This window comes from Ceratotherium simum, chromosome 4 (assembly GCF_057802395.1).
Source record: "Ceratotherium simum simum isolate JZ-2026a chromosome 4, ASM5780239v1, whole genome shotgun sequence".
Classification (NCBI taxonomy): domain Eukaryota; kingdom Metazoa; phylum Chordata; class Mammalia; order Perissodactyla; family Rhinocerotidae; genus Ceratotherium; species Ceratotherium simum.
Genome location: NC_141903.1, coordinates 6,060,004 through 6,079,640, shown reverse-complemented (window position 1 = coordinate 6,079,640; position 19,637 = coordinate 6,060,004).

Genomic DNA, 19,637 nt, shown 5'->3' with positions numbered 1-19,637 from the left:
AAACAACATGCTACTAAACAACTATTGGATCAAGGATGAAATCAAAAAATACCTGGAGACAAATGAAAATGAAAACACAACATACCAAAATTATGGGATGCAGTAAAAGCAGTATGAAGAGGGAATTTTATAGCAATACAGTCCTACTTCAAAAAAGAAGAAATATCTCAAATACACTAGCTTACACTACACCTAAAAGAACGAGAAAAAGAAGAACAACAAAGCCCAAAGTCAGCAGAAGGAAGGAAATAATAAAAATCAGAGCAGATATAAGTGAAATAGAGACTAAAAAAGACAGTAGAAAGGGTCAATGAAACTAAGAGCTGGTTCTTTGAGAAAATAAACAAAATTGACAAACCACTAACCAAACTCACTAAGAAAAAAAGAGAGAAGACTCAAATGAATAAAATTAAAAATGAAAGAGGATACCACAGATATACAAATGATTATAAGAGAGTAATATGAAAAGTTATACACCAATGAATTAGATAACCTAGAAGAAATGAATAAATTCTTAGAATCATACAACCTCCCAAAACTGAGTGAAGAAGAAACAGAGAATCTGAAAAGACCAATCACAAGTAAAGAAATTGAAACAGGAATCAAAAACCTCCCAAAAAACAAAGTCCAGGACCAGATGGCTTCTCTGGTGAATTCTACCAAACACTCAAAAAAGATTTAATACCTATCCTTCTCAAACTATTGCAAAAATTGAAGAGGACAGGATGCTTCCAAACTCATATTACAAGGCCAACATTACCTTGATACCAAAATCAGACAAGGACAACACAAAAAAATAAAATTACATGCCAACATCACTGATGAGCATAGATGCAAAATCCTGAACAAAATATTAGCAAACCAAACACAAAAATACATTAAAAGGATCATACACCATGATCAAGTAGGATTTATTCCAGGGATACAGAGATGGTTCAACATCTGCAAATCAATCAATTTGATACACCACATTAGCAAAATGAAGAATAAAAATCACATGATCTTCTCAATAGATGCAGAAAGAACATTTGACAAGATCGAACATCCATTTGTGATAAAAACTCTCAGTAAAATGGGTGTAGAATAAAACTACCTCAACATAATAAAGGCCATAAATGACAAACCCATGGCCAACATCATACTCAACAGTGAAAATCTGAAAGCTATTCCCTGAGAACAGGACTTGTTCAAGGATGCCATTCTCCCCACTCTTACTGAACATAGTACTGGAACTTTTAACCAGAGCAATTAGGCAAGCAAAAGAAATAAAAGGGATGCAAATTGGAAAGGAAGAAGTAAAACTGTCACTATTTGTGAATGACATGATTCTATATATAGAAAATCCTAAAGAATCCACCAAAACACTATGAGAAATAATCAGCAAATACAGTGAAGTTGCAGGGTACAAACTCAACATATAAAAATCAGTTGCATTTCTATACAGTAATAACGAACTAGAAAGAGAAATCAAGAATACAATCCCATTTACAATGGCAGCAAAAAGAATAGAATATCTAAGAATAAATTTAACCAAGGAGGTGAAAGACCTGTACTCTGAAAACTATAAGACATTATTGAATGAAATCAAAGAAGACATAAAGAAGTAGAAAGATATTCCATGCTCACAGATTAGAAGAATAAACATAATTAAAATGTTCATATTACCTAAAGCAATCTACAGACTCAACGCAATCCCTATCAGAATTCCAATGACATTCTTCATGGAAATAGAGCAAAGAATCCTAAAATTTATACAGAACAACAAAAGACCCAAAATAGCCAAAGCAATCCTGACAAAAAAGAACAAAGTTGGAGGTATCACACTCACTGAATTCAAAATGTACTACAAAGCTATAGTAATGAAAACAGCCTGGTACTGGCAGAAAAAACAGACACACAAATCAATGGAGCAGAACTGAGAGCCCAGAAATAAAACCACATATCTATGAATAGCTAATCTTCGAGAAAGGAACTAAGAACATATAATGGAGAAAGGAAAGTCTCTTCAACAAATGGTATTGGGAAAACTGGACAGCCATGTGCAAAAGAGTGAAAGTAGACCATTATCTTACACCATACACAAAAATTAACTCAAAATGAATTAAAGACTTGAATGTAAGACCTAAAACCATAAAACTCCTAGAAGAAAATGTAGGCAGTATGCTCTTTGACATCAGTCTTGGCAATATATTTTCAAATATCATGTCTACTCAGGCAAGGGAAACAGAAAGAAAAAATAAACAAATAGGACTATATCAGACTAAAAAGCCTTCTGCACGGCAAAAGAAACCATCAACAAAACAAACAGACAACCCACCAACTGGGAGAAAATATTTGCAAATCATATATCTAACAAGGGGTTAATTTCCAAAATATATGAAGAACTCACAACTCAACAACAAAAAATGAACCCAATCAAAAAATGGGCAGAGGATATGAACAGATGTTTTTCCAAAGAAGTTATTCAGATGGTCAACAGACACAGGAAAAGATGCTCAACATCACTAATTATTGGGAAATGCAAATCAAAACTACAATGAGATATAACCTTACACCTGTCAGAATGGCTATAATTACCAAGACAAAAAATAACAAGTGTTAGAGAGGGTGTGGAGAAAAGAGAACTCTCATACACGGCTGGTGGGAATGAAAACTGGTACAGCCACTATGGAAAACAGTATGGAGATTCCTCAAAAAATTAAAAATAGAAATACCATATGATCCAGCTATTCCACTGCTGGGTATTTATCCAAAGAACACAAAAACACTAATTTGAGAAGATACGTGCACACGTGTGTTCACTGCAGCATTATTCACAAGAGTCAAGACATGGAAGCAACCCAAGTGCTCATCAAGGGATGAATGGATAGGGGCCGGCCCCATGGCTTAGCAGTTACGTGCATGCGCTTTGCTCCTGGCCGCCCGGGTTCAGATCCCGGGCGTGCACCGACACACCGCTTCTCTGGTCATGCTGAGGCCGCGTCCCACATACAGCAACTAGAAGAATGTGCAAGTATGACATACAACTATCTATTGGGGCTTTGGGGGAAAAAAAGGAGGAGGATTGGCAATAGATGTTAGCTCAGAGCCGGTCTTCCTCAGCAAAAAGAGGAGGATTAGCACAGATATTAGCTCAGGGCTGACCTTCCTCACAAAAAAAAAACAAAACAAAAAACAGCATTTAAAAAAAAAAAAGGGAAGGATGGATAAAGAAGATGTGGCATATATATACACACACGATAGAATACTACTCAGCCATAAAAAAACAAAATTGTGCCATTTGCAACAACGTTGATGGATCATGAGGATATTATGCGAAGTGAAATAAGTCAAAGACAAATACCATATGATTTCATTCATATGTGGAAGATAAACAAACACATAGATAAGGAGAACAAATTGGTGGTTACCAGCGGGGAAGGGGGTTGGGGGAGGAAGAAAGGGGTAAAGGGGCACATATGTACGGTGACAGATAAAAACTAGACTATTGGTGGTGAACATGATGTAGTCTATACAGAATCTGAAATATAATAATGTACACTTAATATTTATACAATGTTATAAGACAATATGACCTCAATAAAAAATTTAAAAAAAAAATCCTACCTAGAGACACTTTTTTACAGTTAATGTTTCTTGTCTTAATAAACCCAGAAGAAGAAGAGAAAAAAATTAACAGAAAAAAAAAAACCAAGGGAACCTGGACAAAGCTAAGAAACTGAAATGTCTTAACAGGATGTTCTTAGCAGGGAGACCTCCCCACCCCCACCTTGTAAAAGCCCCAGGTTGGGGAGGTGGGGTTGCGGTCTAGAAGGAGGAGTCAGGCCTGGCATCAGTGATCTCCCCAGATGGCCACTCAAAGCCATCAGAACAAGGGGAAGTCCTCGTTCCCTCTACAGGTCGTTTCAATGAAGAGGAGCCTGCCAGGGTGCAACCGGATAGCTTCCTGGTCAGACGGCCTGCTGGCCTCGCCTCTGCGCTTCTGGACAGTATTACTTTACACAGGCCTACAAACTAGCAGAGCACTCTCCGACCTATTGGGTTACATGCAAAGCACAAATAAACTTCCTGGGATAACTAATGGAGGAAATTGGAAAGGAAGGAACAATCTATTAATTATCAATAGGCGGCTCACAGGAACTCGGCAAATTAAGTAGTTTAAATGGATAATAGAGATGAAAAGAAAACTATAGGATTTAAAAAATATTCCTCCATGATGCAGCAGATTAAAGGAGTAGGTTGCTTTTCTTGCTCCCACAATAATGTGGCAGATCAAGAAAGTTTGGAGAGAAGGAGGAAAGGGGAAGAGTAAAGAAGTGTGTGCTCCCTATCTTTGCCTGACTGCATGCATCTGTACAGATTACCTGGGAAATGGCCTTGCGTCTGAGAAGCCGCCAGACACGGGAAAGCATGGTTCGGTATTTCCCAAACTGCAGGAGCGGGTGGTGGTGGCTGATTTTAGGCAGGATTTAGCATAGTATTAGATGATATTGGGTCACAAAATGAAGACGTTATTCTCTTCTCAATTCTCTTTAAATCTGATGCTCCTGCCCTTGAACCCTCCCTGACACTTGCAGACCCCCATTTTTAACAAGGGGACAGGAACACAGCCTTCTGCAGCAGCCGGATCTAGCTAGAATGCCACTTTTGTTCAATCTTTATTGTATGTATTTTTTTAGTTACTTTCTTCTTAACCCAAATGGCACTACATTCCATTGCAGTAGCCATCTGAAGTCCTTTTGAAACAGATTTATTTAAGTTTTAAAAAGTGAAGTGAGGGGCCAGCCCCAAGGTGTAGTGGTTAAGTTCAGCACACTCCGCATCACTGGCCAAGGGTTGTGGGTTTGGACCCTGGCGTGGACCTACATCACTCATCAGCAGGTAGTGACCCACATACAAAATAGAGGAAGACTGGCACAGATGTTAGCTCAGGGACGATCTTCCTCAACAACAACAAAAAAAAAGTGAAATGATTTAAAAAATTATATCCAGGAAATGGTAGCATCTAGTTACAGGGAGGTGATCATGAGATTCTGAGTCCCCTACGGATCCACAGAATTCTTGGAAATGGCTTCGAATTTCCACTGGCTATATCACTGTATTAAGAGCTGACGTCATTGACCTCCAAGGACCAGGCAGAGGGACCATACATCAGTTAAATGCGTTATTTCATTTAGTTCTTTCAATTCCTTTGTGAGATAAGTAATAATTTGGGGGCATTTTTACAAATGGGGAAACTTAGGCATAGAAAAGCTAAGCCACTTGCCCAAGGACACCCAGACATGAAAATGTGCAGCCTAGACGGCTCCCCAGGCCTGAGTGACTCAGCAGAAGAAGCAGGGTAGTCTGGCTGCCTTCTGAGTTCCCGGCATGTGTTTCCCAGTCTCCAGAGTCTTCTGAGGATGAAATGAGATAACGCAGGGAAGCCCCAGGCTCAGTGTCTTGGTATGTAACATGTGCCCAGTAAACTCTCTCCTCCCTTCTCACCGAGATGCTCAGGGATCTAGGAGACTTTCAAGGTTGTGAATCTCAATTTCATTTTAGAGAGGAGCCTGGAGAGGGGAAGTGACTTCCCAGGTTGCCGCGGAGTTGAAATCTCCAGGGTGCCTGGCTCCAGCTAAGAGTTCTTCACCATTCCTCCAGGACCAAGCACCACTGGCCTTCTTGGTGTCTGGCTACATTTCCCGAGGCTGACAGACCAATCTCAGTGCTGTGGAAGACAGGAGTCTGACCACAGTCTCCTCTGATTTACTTCATTATTCAACAGCTATTCACTCATAGGTGCTGAGGATCCATAGCTGTCTCTAAGACAGACTCAGGCCTTGCTTCCATGGGGCTTCTGGTCTACAAGGAAGATAGACATTAATTAAATGATTGCTCAAAGAAATATAAATTACAATGGTTTCATGTGCTGTGAAGGAACAGCTCACAGCACGAGGAGAATATATGCCTCTTTACTGTATTTAATAACCTGCTCATTGGTTTCCGACCTCCCTGTCTCCCTTTCCAACCAATGTCCATTTGGCTGCTGGATTAATCTACCTAAATCCCAATTCTGATGTCACTCCCAGCTCTTACACCTTCAGGGGCTCCCCACTGACCAGAGAGAGAGGTAAATGCCTCAGCCTGGCAGTCAAAGCTTCCAGGAGATGCTTCAGTTTTCCAACCTTGCACCTGGCCCTATTCCCAGGTCAAGAGCCAAGATTTCCCACTGCACTGCCCTTATCTGTATTGGTCTGTGATGCCCACGATGTCTTCTTAATAGAAACCCTAACCCACTGTCCCCCAAAGCCTGTGCCAAATGCCTCTCTCCCATGAAGCCTTCTGTCTATCTCCCTGCGCTCCCATCGTCCACCTGCAGCACTTTGGTTCATCCTGGGCTGAGAACTCTCATGCTTCTCCTCCTTGCATCACAGCCATGCAGGGACTTTTCTGATGTTCCCAACTTGACTACGATTTCCTTAGAGTAGGGTGGAGACATAAACGTTTCATTCATTTTTGTGTTGTTCATTGTGTTAATAATACAACATTGTGTTCAATAATCATGAATTGAATTCAGTTGGTGCCAAAGGGCAGGCTAGAGATATGGGTTATACTCAAACAATGAAAAATACATTAATTATCTTTTGTTTGAGCATAACTCAAATCTCTAGCCTGCCCTTTAACACCAACTGAATTCAATTCATGATTGTTGAACCACGTACTGGAACCTGAGGATGGAGAGTGGAGGAGACAGGGCCCTTATGTTTGAAGAGACAAAGGCTAGAGGCAGGGCAGACACTCAAGCAGGTGACAACCGCCGGGCTGGTACATGCAGCCATGGAGACAACAATAACAGCAGCTCACACTCACTAGTGCTTCCCCTGTGCCAGGACTGGGCTGGGCTCTCTACATGTGTTATCTCATTTAGCCTTCCGAGCAATCCCATGACTTAGGTTCTTCTTCTTATTTCTATTTTGTAGGTAAGGAAACTGGAGCTAATTAAGATTAGCCTGACTTGCCTAGGCTCCTGCTTAGGGCTTGCATTCAGTGGCATATGACTGAAGCCCCCCAGTAAGCAGCCTGGGGAGGGAGTCCAGGGCCAGTGCATGGACTCCGTGATGCCATCAGAGACCAGGAACCTCCTGTCTTTCAGGTCAGCCATTCTCAGTGCGTGACCTTCATCCTCTCGCTTGTCACCTTGTGGCTGTGAGATGTTGGATCCACACCCAGCCTAGCATCTATGATCTAAACAGGAAGTAGGGAAAGGACAGAGAGTAGAACTCACAGGTCAGTTAGTCTGCCCTCTTTTAAAGAGTTTCTGGGAAGTCCTACCAGTAAACTCCATCTATACGCCTTTGGCCAGAGCCATGTCATTGGAGCAGTCTTAACTGCAAGAGAGGCAGGAAATGTAGTTGTATAAATGAACTCATTGCCAGGCTAAACAAAACTGGAATTCCTTGAGTAAGAAACAAGGGGGAGAATGGATATTAGGTGAGCAGTCAGCAGCATCTGCCACCCTACTTTCAAGCCTGGACTCAAACCAGTGGTGTGCTAGTAAACAATAACTATCTAGGGGATGTAGGTAAGGGGACAGGAGAGCTCTGATTTGTGGGATTTGCCAATTACCATGGTGTAAATACTCTCATCATGGGTAATGTCAAGCTACCAATGTGACTGCACATGGCTCACGGAATTCCTGAAGATTTAACAACCAGTTCTCACGAGCTGGTGCAAGCCATCTCCAGAACATCATTGACTTGAACCCGCCTGACTCCAGGAAAACACTCTTTAGCATGATACTTCACCAAATGCCATGGAACACAGAGGAGAGAGCATGAAGTGTGTGCCCAGGGACCATGCAATTCCTGAACTTTGGAAATCTGTCGAGGCAGAGAGGCCACCATGAGCTCAGATGCAACAAGTGTTGAAGTAGTCAGAGACAATCGAGAGCTTGACTTTTCCAGGCAGATGTGTGGAAGACAGGCCGAAGCCCCTGGAAGCAAAGAGGAGTGCAAGAGCTGACACACCAAAGGTCCTTTCCTGGGGACTCCTAGGAGCTGTGGGATGATAGGTCAGAGCCTCAAGACAGAGGGCCCTGATCAAGGCAGCTAGTGCCTGAAAATCAGAGAAAAGGAAGAACTTTCCTTTAACAATCTTCTTTCCTACCTTTATGGCAGTGGTTCTCAAGTCGGGGCGATCCTACCCCCCTAAGGGACCTTTGGCAATGTCTGGACACATTTCTGGTTGTCACACATGGAGTGAGGTGGACTACTAGCATTTACTGGGTAGAGGCCAGGGCTGCTGCTAAACATCCTACAATGCCCAGGACAGCACCCTCCTCCCACCAACGAAGAATTATCCAGCCCCAAATGTCAGTGCTGAGGTTGAGAAATTAGCCAACACACATTGCCTCCATGAGTTCTGTGAGCCATAGACAAGTCTTACTTTCTTCCTTTTCGGGAGGGGTGTGTACTGGCAATGGGGGGGAGGTGGTGAGTGGAGAAGGGAAGACGCTGTTTATTATTCAACTCTCGCTTCCACAGCAGAGAAAACACTGTTTATACAGAACATCAAAGGTCACTGCCACAGATATCAATTCCATATTGCATGAGCCTTTGCCAAATCAAATTAGCTTATTTTCCTTGATATTAAGTTTGACAAGCAAAGAGACTGAAAACCAGAATTCCAACTGGGCGTGCCCCCGTAATTCGGTAAATTTTTTTAGCATGGAGATTCCAACAGTAGCTTTATTCTTCACGTAAGGATTATATTACTGTCTGTATTTATCTTGTCTGGACATTTACCTCATTGCATCCTCAATTCCCTCTAATATTCAGATTCTTCAGGAGTGTGACGGAGGCAGCCGACGCTGTTTGGACTGGCAGCGGATGCCAACGACGGTTGGCTGGGGTGTTGCCCCAGGAAGAGAGAGGCCCCTGCTCTGTGTGAAACCCACTGTTAAGATGATTTGGTGCGGGGCAGTAGTGTGTCAGCATTTGTGTCAGTCAAAAGAAAAAGAAAGAAAGAAAATATCCCCAGGCCAGTTACTCTTAATGATTTTGGTTCCAGATAGCTTTGAAAATCTGATGAAAGCTGCAATCTCTCTTCTGCAGACATGTGCACACGTACCCACATTTTGCATGGGATCTGGAGTGCTCACTGGCTTCCTGATGCTCAACCACGGAACCCCTGGCCTGAATTAAGGATCTCTGCTATAGGCCAAAGTGTGTAGTGAAAAAAGGCTGAACGTGGCACCAGAAAGACCCAGTCATGTCCTGATTCTTCCACGGCATGACCTCACATCTGTGACCTCAGGCCTCACCTCCTGGAGTCTGGGTTTCCTCTGCTGTAAAATGGATATTAACATCTCCTTCACCAGGTGGCCCTATCAATTAGGACAACAGCACTCCATGTCCAGATGGTGAAGCAGATGGAGGCAGGGAAACCACTTATTCATTGAACTGGTGTTTACGGGGCACCGACTACATGCAGACCCCTTGCAGAGTGCTGGGGATTCAGAGAGCAATAGGACCAAGTCTCTGCTCTCCAAGAGCTCACAGAACATCTCAAATTCACAGGAGAGAGCTAGGGAGGCTCCAGCTGGTGCTGTGCCATGGGGTGGATGGAGGGGAATGAATTTAGGAGCTGCTAAGGAGAGAGGGCTTGGTCAACGAGACTGGCTCTGGGTGCCACAGGGGAGGACGGGAGGGCTGAACCGAGTGTGATTCGCCTGCTGCACAAGAGGCCTGACCTGAGGCTCATGCATTTTTAATATAAGCCCAGAACAAAACAGCTTCTAGGTCTGGTAACAGCACCCAGAATCCCTAACAGACGGTTGAAACTCAAATGTAGTCTTTGATAAATTACTCTGTTTTCGCGCTTTGGTGTCTGCGATGTCAGTGGCACTGGAAATGCCTGCTTTCCCATCGGAGCCATGGAATGTGGGATATAGCCTCTAGGCTCCGCGAAACCTTTCTTGTTCATAGCTCTATTCCCAGCTCGTAGAAAGGGGCCTGACACACAGAGGCGCACACTTAGCATATGATCTAAGGAATGAATGAATGGACTCATCTAGTGGGGCGCAGACTTGATGGGTCAGTAGAAGAGAATGGAGGGCTGAGAACACATGTACAGGAGGAGGCTGCCTTGGTTAGGAGGCCTTGGGGACGTGGGAATGAGACTTGAGCAAGAGTTCACGAGGTGAAGAGGAAGACAGAGGAGACAGCCCACAGGAAGTCCTGACGGCAGGCGGGAGAACGGCAAATGGAAGGAGCTGAGCGGGTCAGTGTGGCTGCAGCACTGAGGATGCGAGGGAGGGATTCAGGGAGTGGCTGGAGGGGCAGATCACACAGGGCCTTCCTTGTAGGTTGTGGTCAAGACTTCTCTCTCTCCCCAGAGCAGTGGGAAGTCACTGAACTGACTTCAAACACCTGGGGCAGTTTTCTTCCCTTCTCTGTTTGTCCATCCAGAGCATACTCTGTCCTTTCGTCATTTGCCTTCTCAGCATTCATCTCTCTTTTCTTCCTGGAAACAGTGCCCTGAATGTCCCTTGGTGATCTACCCCTCCCCGCTCCTTAGCCATGAGGCCCCACCCCGGCTCCAGTGGGGTCCCTCACTGCCCTAAGCCAGTGAATATATATATATATCCTCACTTTGACAATAAGAATTGGTTTGATGATGGTCACAATACACAATCAACACAAAAGAGGTGAGAGGAGACACTGGCTATGGGCTTCCAGGATCTGAGGCTCTCTCTTCCATGGGAACTACAAGGAATATCTCTCCTTTTTCTCCTGGAGGGTATGAAACTCCCCTCCTGCATCAGGAATTGTAGCAGGGGAGGAGCCTGCAACTGCTGGAGGCCACCATGTGAGACTTACAGACGAAGCTGACATCTTGGAAGACAGAGCCAAGAAATGCAGCTAAACACAACCTTGATGATATTCTGTGAGCACCTAGATCAAGCCTCACCTGATGTCAGCTACTTCTGGACTTTTCAGCTTCCTGAGCCAATAATTCCTCTTTGAATTTAAAGCCATTTTGAGTTGGGTTTTGGACATAGAGGTACTTCATTGATTCAGACAGTTGAACCAGTAACGTAATGTTGCTGATTCTGCAGAACAGTTTTTACAAAGACTTGTCGAAAGACAGGGGCACCTGGGAGGTAGAAGCTACGTGGAAACTGTAATCTGAAAGCATGAAATCTCATATTTTACCAAAGTATTATGATGGGCCATCAGTCCAAAACTTCACACCACAGTACAACCGAATTCACAGTAAGTGGTCTGAAATGCACGTGGACACAGTTGCAAAGACTCGGGATTCAGTTTCCATTTGGAGGAGAGCCTAGAATTTTTGGATGTTTCCCCAAGGATTCAAGCTGGTGGATCTGAAAAGCCAGCAGGGAGATCTCCCGAGGGGCGTTTTCACAGCTCTCCAGGATACTTCCTCCCTAGGATAAGAAGGCACTTTTCTTCTGGGCCTTAGGCACTTCCATGGTGGAAAGTTGGCTGGAAATCAGAAGGGATGAGTAATGAGGAAAAGTTTGCAGGCTTCAAAGAGCAGCATTTGGTTTGGGCTGGGCTTAAATAATCAGTGGAAGGCCTGGGCGGTGGGCCCACATTTGTGGAAGCCCATTCGTTCCTCCCTGGTGCTGGGCATGCTGGGCCATCTCTTCCTTTTGAACTCAAGGCAGACGATAGATAAAGGGCAAGCCCCAAGCCTGCTGTGTTGAAGCCTGAGTCTCAGCCGGCGGAGTCGCCCCTGAAGAATTAGCAAGGCCTCTATTCTGTCCCGAGAGCTCAAGCCTCAGGGCACTTTCTTCCTGAGCAACCTGCTCGGAGACTTTCCAGAAAGGAAATGAAGAGGGATCTTGGTGTAAGGAGGAAGAGTAGAAAAAACATTTGATCTGCCCATATGTGATTTGTTGAAATTTTCCTTTTACAGCCAATATGTTTCGAGCTCATCTATGAGTTGAACAGTTACTCCGTCTCTCTGAACTTCCATTTCTTCTTTGGTCCATTGAGGACCGTACCACCTATTCCAATAACTTGCTCTAACAATAAAAGAAAATCCCATGTGGAAATTGCCCAGCACAGTCCAACACATTAATGAGCTCAATAAATATTGGTTGTAATAGGCAAATTCCAGCATGAGAATGCTACAAAAAGAGCAAAGTGTAGTCTAATGTCATGAAATGTCACGTTGCCATGAAAAGGAAAAATAAAAGTCTAACTAAATAAAAGCTAACTGCTTCCCAGTGCTTGTTTGCAAGAAAACATAATGATATACTTTCGGTTTTGCAGTGGAGGGGTCATAGAGTTCAGCCCACGCACTGGCATGTGAACTTGTGGTTTCTGCCCAATGAATCAGTCTATGATGGGAAAATTGACTTATTTGAACAGTGATGTCAATGTCACTCCGAGGAAGGTGCTGGTACAATGTACAGTCACTACAAACGTCCGATGTTAGGAGACTAAATAATGTTGTCTAGGGGGCTTGCTGACATGCCGTTCATATTTAAAACCCTGATGTTAATCTAAAACATTTTGATTTGACATTGGGGTTGGGGAGGGCAGAAGGTGGGGGACTATTATGTTCCTGTCAGTAATAAGTAGGCAGAGACTAAATGTCTCCCATGCTCGACCCTTGGGGCACTGGTTTAGGGGTGAGTCATTCCGCCAACTGCACAGTGGCTGTGTGAGTTAGACAAAGCAAACTTGGGGTCCCTCCCTGCCAAGTTGGTCCAGTTTGCTCATGAGCACTGACCCATCCACCAGGCTCAGAGCAATGGACCAGAAAGCTATTTGGACATCGATTGTTCTTTCTTTTGCTTCTAATAGGAAACTTCCTTTCCCAGATAGGCTCTCTCTGGCAACTTCTGCTTATTTCTCATTGCAGAGTTGTCTGAGCCAGAGGAGCAAGTGCAACTTGAAAACAGGCAAAGTCAGCCAGGCTTCTCAGTGTCCCTCTAATAGCCTAGATTGACTTTAGCGGTTTGGAGGAAGTTCACATTTTTCCAAACCAGCTCCTCCATCACCATAACAGCCAGGGTGTCTGGGAAAACTGCCTGTCTTTTTGTAGAGGCCATTATGTTAAGAGATAGATTAAGAGTAATAGGAAGGGGTCAGAAACTTTCTTGCTCTGAGCCAAGAAAAGAAACATGGAGAGGTGAGTGATCAACATCTTGGGGGACCTGGGCAGCCTGGCCAGGGGAGCAGTTCTCATCCCAGAGCAAGGACCCAGGGAGGCCACTTATAGACTTCTCAACAGAAGCAGCTTGCAATGCTAGAAGGACTCTTGTTTTTCCATTCTGAGAATAATACTCCTGGCAAAGGATTCATAAATGAGGTCTGAACAGGAAGAGGGGATTAGAGCAGAGAAGGAAAATCTCGCCACAAGGACTATTTACAAGCTATAAATCTGGTTGTTAATTTCAAGCCATCAAAACCATTCTTCCATTTCTAGCTTGAAACGACAACTGATGGTCATCAATGAATGGGTAATCCACCAGAGGAACCCGAGCAGAGCTGTAGCAGCCCAGCCACGCCAGCCACTGCCTTTCCCAACGGATAAAATATGACCTTAATTATAAGTCAACTCGTTCTCATTAGGAGAGGGGAAGGGGGAGGCTAAAGAAGACTGGTTGAGAAATGGAGGCTGGTGGCAGAGAGCAGAAATGTGCATGCAATTTGCAACAGGAAGAAAGCAAGGCTGACTTTTATAAAAGATGTGCCAAGAACACTTCAGGCTCCAGGAGAGACATGAGCCTGGAGCAGGCAAAGCCTCGTTGATTACACAGGGGCAAGATCCAGCACCACTGTTCAGACCAAGGGCTTCGTTTCTCATACATGAGAAGTTTACTGTAAAATGGAAATTTCTCATAACTGTCCTATTTAATTGTATGTGGGGAGGAGGTGTGGCTTCACTACCCACCCTCAAGAAGGAATGAGTGATAATAATAACTTCACAAAGTTATTATCACATCTATTGCCTCTTTTCTTGCATGGCTTAACGTCATTGCACATTTATTATGTGCTAGATACAAGGTTAATTACAATAAGGTAAATATTGTCCTTATCCCCACTTTACCGATGAGGAAACTGAAGTGTAATGAATTTCACAGACACACAGCTAGTATACACTGGAATCAGAATTTCAACTCAGGTTTATGTAGCTTCTATGGCTTTGCTTATATCTACTCCACTATGGTGGCTTTTGCTTTTCGTAACTATTTTCGCCAAACCCCATGAGGTGTCCCATTCAACAGGTGAGGAAACTAAGGCTAAGAGAAGTGCAGACAGTGGCCACAAGTGACTCAAGCCCTTGAGGCTGGAATTCTGCAATATTCCCCCCAAAAGGGCTGGGCGTGGTGTTCCAGAAGCCAAAGATGTGTCCATCCTGATGCTGACCCCAAACAATAAAGAGAGGAGGAGTCAAAGCATAAGGACTGGGTGCATCTCCTAACGAGGTGACCCACCAATTGCTGTGCCCTTGAACCTCGGAGGTGCCCTGGTTCTCGCCCTTTACAGAATCTGGTTTTTCAGCTTCTCACTCAGTTCTGCAAGCTCCTCCAACCTTCCAGGAAATCTCTTTTATGTTTAAGTTTGCCAGAATTGGCATTCTGTTGCTTGCAACCACAGAATCCTATTACAGTGAATACACTGAGCATAAAAGATCAAAGCCGGAAACTGAATTCTAAGGTCAAGTCCAATGGGGCGACAGGGCATGGAAAGAGGGGCGAGCCAGAAGGATGAGAATTTTTGAAGGCATAATAGGCAACTTCTAGAGGAGAAAGAGGCTTTAGGACAATGGAGGAAGTAGGCTGGACTGCTGGATGCTTGGTCTTTATTGGCTTCTGAATTTGCGGTGTTGCAATGGTTTGGCCTGGTTTAAAGAACTCTAAAGGCCTTGCCTGTTAGATCACAGCAGTTTCCCACAAATTGCGATAAGCATGCATAAATAATAAATAAATCTGAATAACCCAAGATGAAAGTTTCCCACCTCAACCTTAGTTACCCAGGTATGCAGGTTTTGGAGAACTGTAACCTTAATTGTCCAGAGGTTATCCTCTTTTTTTTTTTTAATTTCATTTTCATAAGGAAACAGAATCTGAATCCAGATTGATCAGTTAGACTCGGAAACTATATGAATTATTATTGAGTCAAAAAATGAAACAGAAACGCCAAAGGTAAAAAAAAAAAAAAAATTACAAAACTAAAGTATATAAACTTGCCAGTCGAGGGAGCACACAGCAGTGGAGAAATTCACTGAGTAGTTCTCTGTCGGGAAAAACTCAGAGCACTGAAAGTTCTAGAAGGGGGGAGCTCTAATTTAGCCTTGAAGATTCGCATTTTGGAAGGGACAGAGTGAGGGCACAGATCTGAACACAGCTGGTGAAAGCAAGTCCTGTTGTCATTGATCAGGAGCATCTCCAGTTATGTCCACTAATGATCTGAGACACAAGGTCACTCAAAATTCGTCGGCTTTAACTGTTTAGAGCCAACTGTAATGATACACAGCATTCAGTTTTGTTATCGCCTAAGCAAATGCTGCTGTAAGTGGAAATTTCCCTCAAACTGGTTCTCCCTCTTGTGAGATGATGGATGAGAACATAAAGCATAGGCAAATTACCAGGTTTTCAGGTCCACACCACCATCTTGGTTTCAGTGCCATTCTCACAGATCCCATTGGGTTTATTTAAGTCACTTAAGTCTCCTTTGGAAATAGAATCACCTGATGTATGAGCCAACAAGAGTGTGTCTGTGCAACAGTGTTTAAGACCTTGTTAACCATATACTTGACAACAGCTACAATTAGGCACAATGTAACCAACACGAAGGTGCCCCTTAATCAGGCCCTACATAGACAAGTCATGAGGAAAGTTTGTATCGCTTGGTTCATCCCACTTTGGACAAAGAATTCCTTGTTCTTGAAGTTTATACAGGAACATCTTGACTTATCCTGAAACATTCATTCAAATGCCACAGGAGGTGTTAGCCAGTGCACAAAAGCTGCCTTGTTTGGTCAGTAAATAAGCCAAAGTGATTCGATTGTCCAGTGTCATTGCAAATGGGAAAGTGAGTAAGGCTTGGATGTAAGGACAGATTCTCCCTGTCCTTATGCTTTGACTCCTCTTCTTGGTTGTTTGGGGTCAGCATCAAGATGGATCCATCTCTGGCTTCTAGAACAGCACGCCCAGCTCTTTTAGGGGGGAATATTGCAGAATTCCAGCCTCAAGCTCGCCACTGACCTTGACTGGCAGACACCTTCTAGACAATTTCACTCATTGTGATTGCCACTCTGAGGCACAGTTTCTAATGCAGTGTTCTAATCAAGAAGCCCAAACCAAGGGAGAAACCCATGCACCACATGACGGAACCAGTATCTCTCCCTCCTCTGGGCATCTGCTCTTGCACATGTAGATCCTCAGGTGAAACCCCAACCTAGATACAAACCCAGCCAAGTTTACCAGGTCAGTAGGCTCCCTCTCCTCTCTAAGGCCCACATTGGGTGGCGATATTACCTTGGCAGAAACACTCACAGCCACAAGGGGCACCACTTGACATTTTGGTAAGCATTGTAAGCATACTTCTCAGGCATCTAAGCCCCATTATAATCAAATACTCCCAAACTTTAATAGAAAATAGTGTAGTGAGTTCAACAAGCACCAAGATGTTTTCTTTTAATCTATCAAAAAGAGTTAAGTAAAAAGTTTTATTATTTGTTTCCTGTGAAATAACAATTTACCATCAGCAAAATTTTACATTATATCACTTGGAAAATTTTTGACCATTATAGCCAGTGTTGTTCCCAAAAGTTGGTGGCTGAATATTAACCGGGAAAATGTCACTCTTACATGTAAGGGTATTAATTGTAGACCAATCAGAAACAAATTAATTTCCATGAATGTCTTATCACAATCGCAACTAGTAACATTTTCAGCCCAGCACCTTAATAGAAGAGAACTCCGTGGAATTCCACGAGAAGGATGACAAGCTTAAACTGAGTTTGGTGAATAAAATAAGCTCCCACAATAATTTTGAGTTACTTAAAATCTGGAGAATGCCACTCAAATTTAATTATTTTTATTGTCTTAGTTTTTATAAGGTGAAAGAGCAAATCTTTGTATTTATTCAATGGCTATCCAGGAAAACCCAAAGATATTTTAGGTTTAAAATATATCCTTAGAGTTTTATGATTCTAAATTTTGGGGGGAAAGCAATATCAAAAAGAGTCACCAGAATAAGTTGGTCACAAGAACAAGGGAAGCTTGTCTTCTTGGCTGCCTCATTCAGCAGAAGGACAAATTAACAGAAGTTAACACAATAATCATTCAGACGTCAATGAAGAATCCTTATTGCTTCATTTAAAACAACTTAGAAGCATGGTACGAGGAGTATAAAAACAATGAAACTCAAGAATTGAGTCTACATCAGACAAGAATAATTCCTTATTTCTTCTCATGGAAAGAAGATATATAGTGCAAGGTCATAATTTTCCTTTATCAAACCTCTCTTTTTGGTCATATTTAAGGTTTTGGCTTGTTGATGTTTTCTATACCACTGTGTTTATATATTAAGACATATATATATAAGCATACTATACAATTTTTTACATTATTACTCATTAACATAAGACAAAATATATGTCATATTGATTTTACCATTTTGATCCAAATGTTATAGAAGAGCAAATGTGTTCATGTATACTCAAGAATATGAGTTAAAATGATTATATGGGCTGTGGGCTGATCAATGGTCCCTCAAAGATGCCCGCATCTCAATCCAGGAGCCTGTGACCATGTTACCTTACATGACAATAGGGACTTTGTGGATGTGATTAAACTGAGGCTCTTGAGATTATCCTGTATTATTTGAATGGGTCTGATATAGTCACAGGGAGGTAGGAGGTCAGAGAAGAGAAAAGGTGCTTAGCTGTTAGCTTTGAAGGTTGGAGGAAGGAGCCAAAGAATGCAGATGGCTTCTGAAAGCCGGAAAAGCCAAGGAAACATATATTCTCCCCTAAAGACTCCAGAAGGGATGAAGACTTGCCAACACCTTGATTTTAGACTTCCAACTTTCAGAACTGTAGGAGAATAAATTTGTTTTCTTAAACCACTAAGTTTGCAGTTATTTGTTACAGCAACAATAGGAAACTAATGCAAATTATCACTCTGCACATATTTGTCTCTCTGTTTGAGGAATTTGAAATAAAAATTACTCATTGCTGACTCTCCAGGTTTCAAAGTCCATTAGAGATCTTAGAAATTAAATTCAAATCATCCTTCAAAAACAATACAATCACTAATGATATTAAAAATATCAGAAAAACACCATTGTAGAATTTACAACAGTAGTTTAAGTAATTCTGTAGACTCGTCTAATTCGTGGCATGACTGAAGTTACAAAAATAAACCCTTTTTATGAAGACATTTATCATAATTCAATCTAATTGAAGACATATATTTATATGTTTGTAATTTTAAACATTTATGAAAGCAATATTAGCTTAAGATAAGTAAAAGAAATTTTAAAAATTCAGATTAAATAAGTTATCTAGCATAAACTCAAATATTATGGTAACATTTTTATACTGTGGTAAAATCAGAGAGAACTCATTATCAAAATGGGCTAATTTTCAAAGATTCACCTTGATTATAAATATTTCTCCTATTTCACATTATGTAACAACAATTAACACTTTAAATTGTTTAAAAGACTGAATGAAGTGCGTTCCATCTTAGCATGTAACCTAGTAACCAAGACTGCCAGCTCACAGCTAAATCTTTCTTTTTCAGAGCTGCAGTCTCAACAGGAAAATCTTCCTTAAAAGAACTAAAATATTTAAAGCATTAGCAGTTAAGTTGTTTTGTCTCCTGGAAATTCTTGAGTTCTCTTATTTTAAATTTATATAAGTGATATTAAGTGTCTAGAAACCAATTAACTTATGGGGTCCTGTAGCATTTGAGAACTTATAATCTGATTCATTAGTTTTCTCCTATCTGGACCCGATATCCTAGAGGGTGGCATAGAGTTTACAGTCAACGAAGAGACTAACCATTGTAGAATTGAAATAGTTTATGTTGTGGGGGTTGTGGAGGGGGCAGTCCTTGTGTTTAACAAAAAACAGACATAGAAGGGATTCCTTCCTTAGCTAAAAGACAGACTTAAGTAAGCTCGAGGAAAGACAGTATTTGCTTCTCTTCTCCAGATGGATCGTAGACAAATAAACACACATCAAACCAAAACTGAAAGTGCTGCTGCAAAAACTCTCAAGCTAAAACCAAGTCTGGCAGGAGACTGCTGGCCAGAATGGCAAAACAAGTCCAGGGTATGGTCACTTGAACAACATACATGAAACAAAATAAACTCAGTGAGGATGCGAGGCACACCATCACACACTCAGAGCTCGGTCACTGTTGCAGGACCCACCCACAGTGCAGGGGGACCAACCGGAGCGTAACAAGGCTCGCATTTTCCAGTTCAGAATCAGAGGTGTTGGTGAGGGAGGCTGGTTAAGGCGTCTCAGTGGAACCTCCATTCTTCCTGCCTATGAGTAGAACAAAGACCACTAGAGCTGGAAAAAAACAAAACAGAAACAGTAACGAACAAACAAACAAAAAAATAAGTCTATCAACTTACCAAGGAAGGAAA